At 39.6% G+C, this 5,196-nt stretch overlaps 1 pseudogene; it reads left to right on the forward strand.

The window, feature by feature from the left end:
* The first annotated feature begins 220 nt into the window (after positions 1-220).
* LOC139407956 ((Lyso)-N-acylphosphatidylethanolamine lipase-like) lies at positions 221-2,804 on the forward strand (annotated as a pseudogene).
* Positions 2,805-5,196: the final 2,392 nt, after the last annotated feature.

A 5,196-nucleotide genomic window follows, 5' to 3' on the forward strand; every position in this document is an offset into this window, starting at 1 on the left:
CCTCTCCTGGGAGATGGACAGGAAGTCTCCTTTGTTATCTGGATTAATCTGGATACGCAGGCAGACTGTAGGCAGGGAGGGACCAAAGAGAAGATCGATTATTCAGCAATAATGGTGGCTACCATTGATTATCTTCATATTTCAGTGACGTATAATACTGCTGAATGTCACAAGATTATGCAAATAAATTGACCGTGCAGTGTGTCAATTACCTCCCAGGATGAAGGCGCCAACACATGATATGAACCCGGCCAAGAAGCTGTTGAATGGGAAGGTGCCAACCAGCAAGCAGTACAGAAACTGCAATGCACCGGTTAGCAAGATGTAGAAAAGGTACGCGTCGACCACTTTCAATTTATTCGATGTTTTGGTCGTGTATTCTTCCAGGAATCGAGAAATAACTGAAATTACCGAGTTGGACATGTTTCCTTATGAACAAAAAGCCCCAAAGGGTACAGAGAGAATCAAACTGTTTGTCAAATACGCTTCCGTCAGACGTAGCGCAAAAAATGACGTGTCAATAAAACTGGTGTAACAATAACAACATTCCCTCCTGAACATATAATCCACTGTACAGTAGTTCCATGTTAATAAACAACGACCCATCTGTCGACTTTGATTCTACGTGGTATGACTATGTCCCTGTATGACTTTAGTTTGCGATGAACGATATTGAACCAATGTAAACTAGTGGAATTAAGAAAAGTGAGCACTTTGGTTTGATAACCGTTGTGCATGGTAGACACTAAAGATTGAGTATTTCCTTTTTTTATGAATTTATCAATTCTAGTTGTAATTTGATTTATGCTGTTGATCATAACGTGTGTAAATATAACAATAAATGTTTCCTGAACGTTCGTATAGGATATAGGATAGACACTTCGGAACAAACTTCCTTTAGATACTTTTTTGGAGTGTGCAGAGCTGTCATCAATGCAAATAGTGACTACTTTGAAGAATCTCAAATATAAAATATATTGAGATTGGTTTAAAACATTTTTGGTTACTACATGATTCCCTATGTGTTATTTCATAGTTTTGATGTCTTCACTATTATTCTACAATGTAGAAAATAAAGAAAAACCCTGGATGGGTAGGTGTGTCCAAACTTTTGACTGGTACTGTATATATTTATTTTACTTTAATGGATCTTAAAATTCAAAATGAAATAGCAAATGATCCTTGATATGACCTTCTTAAAGCAATTCTATATAGCTTAGTAGAGCATTTTCAGATCGAGCATTAGAGCATTAATTGCCTCTTAGACAGTGCTTAGACTGTTCAGTGCTGAAAATAAGGGTTAATACATGTTCAAAATAAATAATGTTTCCTGATCTTGTATCTCTCACATATAGGACAGACAATTCCAAACAAACTTCCTTTTGAATATTTTGCAGACTACCTGTTCCATGTAGTGAATTTGTTATACAATGCTTTTGTATGGGTTAATAGCAGTAAGGCCCAAAATAATTTATATTAAAAAAAATACTTTTTATACTCTTAAAATAATTCAAACTCAAATAGCGAAATGTTTCTTGGTATGACCTTCTTAAAACAATTCCATATAGCTTAGTACCTATAACAATACTGAACCAAAGTAAGTTTGTGGAAATAATCATGAATAGTGAGCACTTTGGTTTGATAACAGTTTTGCATAATAGACATTTTAATGGGGATTTTGTTTTTGAAGTGTGTGTCCTCTCTGTAAGTCAGTATCTGGCTGGGAGTGGTGGCCCTCATGGTGACCCACGCCCATGTCCATTCTGAAGAGCACAGAAGCCAAGATCCTTGACAGTTAGTCCCCTTATCTAATATGTCTGAAAGTATTTCACAGGTACCCACCAGTCCTGACTTGACTACTTGATTATGTCACATTGTATTGCCCGCACTTTTTTGTTGTCTCACCTCCATGCCTCTCCTTTTCCGAGACCCTGGACCCTAACTGTCACCAACAGGAACCAGCTAAATGCTCCCAAGCCTGGTACTGTCTCTCCCCTTCTCTATAGTGTTTTTGTCAGTCAGTACCAAATATTCACTTTTCCAGTGGAGTGGACATACCTTTTGTACTACATTGAGTCCGCCTAACCATTTCCCTTTTCCTCCTCTATTCCAGTTGCACAGACACCTCTTAGGATGGTCCATGATATGGATTTGGGGGAGGGGGAGGGTTTTGGATACTTAACCTAGACCCTTCTGTCGCTCTCAACCACTCTTTGTGTTTGACTTGCTGGGTTTCGGACATAGCTCCAGACCCCAATTCCCCATGGACTCAGCTCTGGCTGAGGAGCAGTCAGTCAGCACTGGAGGCGGAACCTTGACCTGGATCGCATGCTCCTATTGGGTCACAGTCTGGACTGCTACTTGGCAGCATCTTATGCCATTCAATACCCTGAGAGGTCAGAGGAGAAGTTTACATTGACACACTCTTTAGAGGCTAATCTTTGGCTTTATGATGAAAAGCATATGAACTTGGAGTAACATGGCTCTTTCTCCCTTTCCCTATCCAAGTCAGTCACCTGATTCTGGTTGACCGCTGGGGCTTCCAGCCCATGCCTGTAGATGCAACCTCAGGATTGACCAGACCAGGCTGCCCTTGGGCCCGAATAGCCTTTTCCACTCTCTTCAACCCACTGGCATTGATCTGAGCCGCAGAACCCTGGGGTGAGAGGGGACTGGTTGTCTGAGTGGCATGGCCTGTGGTTCAGGGATTAAAGATAATATAGGTTAACTCTTTCTTTTGATATGTTGTCTCCTGTTTTCCCTAATCTTTACGACCCCATCTTTCTTTCCCAGGTCAAAAATGAATGAACAGATTTGGTCCGGATTTCAATGTGAGGTTTCATGGCCTACTTGATAAAGACACTATAGACAGATTGGCTGACATTGTCATGAAAATGATGCGCTCACATTGATGTGGCCGGAAGGTGTCCTTTATGATACTGAACAGTCCTATATCTAGCAACAATGACAAGAAGCTGCCTTGTGGGTAATTGTAAGTGGCTCATTTCAGCTCGTTGTATCTTGTTATTGATACCACGTCTTGTTTTGGCTGATGTCATGTCTATGCTAATATAGCAAAATTTCGCTAGCTAGCTAATCAATATCACCATTCACTAGCTAGCTAAGGATGTATTTGAGAGACAAGTGATCATTGTGCAAATGTATTTATCTTTTCAATAAACATTTTCAGACAAAATATAGTCTGGTGTTTAACCTTCCCATGTCACCACACTCCGCTGCGGACAACTGGTTTCCAGTCGAAGCTCACATCAACTACAAGAGTATGGTACTTGCCTACGGAGCACAAAGAGGAACTACCCTTCGCTCCCTTCAGGCTATGCTCAAACCTTACAACCCAACCTGAGCATTCCGTTCTGTCACTGCTCGTCTGGCCCTCCTACCCCTACAGCAGTTCCCACTCAGCACAGTCCAAGCTTTTCTCTGTCCCCCAGAAGCTAGGACAGCAGAGCCCCTGCCCATCTTCCTGAAAACATCTGAAACCCTACCTCTTCAATTACTATCTTAAATAATCCCATAGCACCCCTCCTCACAGACCTTCCTGGTCAAATGTAGCGTAAAGTCACCTATCACCCATAGTGCCAGGAGAAAAAATTGTAAATAAGAAATCATAACCAAACCAATACTTAATTTTTGATTTTTTTTAACCTTTTATTTTAACAGGGAATAATGTGCTCTGTATAATGTGTGTGTGTGTGTGTGTGTGTGTGTGTGTGTGTGTGTGTGTGTGTGTGTGTGTGTGTGTCCATTCAATACTTTAAATTGCATTAAAACTAATAGCAGGTTTACCCATCTCGGTGGAGACCCTAGGAACCTGAAGAGTTAACCAATCCTGTGAATGGGTTAGGTGACTCGGGTGTCTATACTTCAACAGAAAAGTTAGATAATATGGAAGTTTATGAAGTAGGGCCTTGTAAACAAAAAAGGGAGTAATGGAGAGATGTACGGGTCTTTAGCGAAGTCCAGCCAACCTTTTGATACAGGATGCAGTAATGAGTATCAAAACTGTTGCCTGTAACAAAACGAAGGGCACTATTGTAGGTGGCATCCAAAGGTATAAGAGTAGTAGCATCTGCACTTTGATAAATAATATCACTATAATCAAGAACGGAAAAAAAGGTTGACTGAATAATCTGCTTGCTACTGTTTAGAGAAAGGCACAATCTGTTTCTGTAGAAAAAGACAACTTTAAATCTTAGCTTTTTAACCAGCTCGTCTGTATAAAAAAAAATGTCAAATCCATATAAATCCAAGTGCCTAAGTATTTTTATGCATGAACACATTCAAAGCATCTAATGAGTAAACATGTAGTTCATCTGAAACATTCATACGAGAGTTTAAAAACTACATGTGTTTTGTTTTAAATTAGCAAGGGATTCCGGCATAGCTATACAATCTGACTGGAGTTTTGACACAGCCAGATCAACAGTTGGGGCAATAGCATACATAATAGTACCATCCACATATAGATTAAATTGACAGTTTTTAACAGATTGACCAATGGTGTTTATATAAATAATGAAGAGAACAGGTCCCAAAATTTACCCCCGAGGTGCATCTTTATGTACAGTACTTCAAGAAATGAACTTAACCCCATCAATCACAATGGCCTGAGTTCTGTCACTAAGATAATCATGAATCCATGAACAGGCATCAGAGCTCAGGCCTATCGAGGACAATTTATTCAATAAAATAGCATGATCGACAGTATGAAAAACTTTTGACAGGTCCACAAACAGCACATTTCATTATAGAGTCTAAAGTATTGACAAGACCATTAACAACTAAAATGGTTGCTGTAATAGTGTTATGCCTAGGCCTAAACCCTTATTGGTTTACATTCAAAATACATTTCTCATATAAAAAAAGAGCTAAGTTGTACATTTACCAAGCGTTCAAGAATCTTAGCTAGACAGAAAGCCTTGAAATGGGCCAATCATTATTAAGATCACTACTAACCCAGCCTTTATGGAGTGGCAGCACTGATTTCCATACTTTTTAAGTATTTCCTGAAGCAATGTTTAAAAATGTGGGTTACTGAGCCAACAATGATGGGAGCTGCACACTTCAGCCGACCAGGATCCAATTGTTCGACCCCTCTGGATTTCTTATTGTCTATTGCTAGCAAAGCATTCAGGACTTGTTTTTCTGTAAATAGCCTAAAATAATAATTGATCT

The sequence above is a fragment of the Oncorhynchus clarkii genome, chromosome 4 (assembly GCF_045791955.1).
Source record: "Oncorhynchus clarkii lewisi isolate Uvic-CL-2024 chromosome 4, UVic_Ocla_1.0, whole genome shotgun sequence".
Taxonomy (NCBI): domain Eukaryota; kingdom Metazoa; phylum Chordata; class Actinopteri; order Salmoniformes; family Salmonidae; genus Oncorhynchus; species Oncorhynchus clarkii.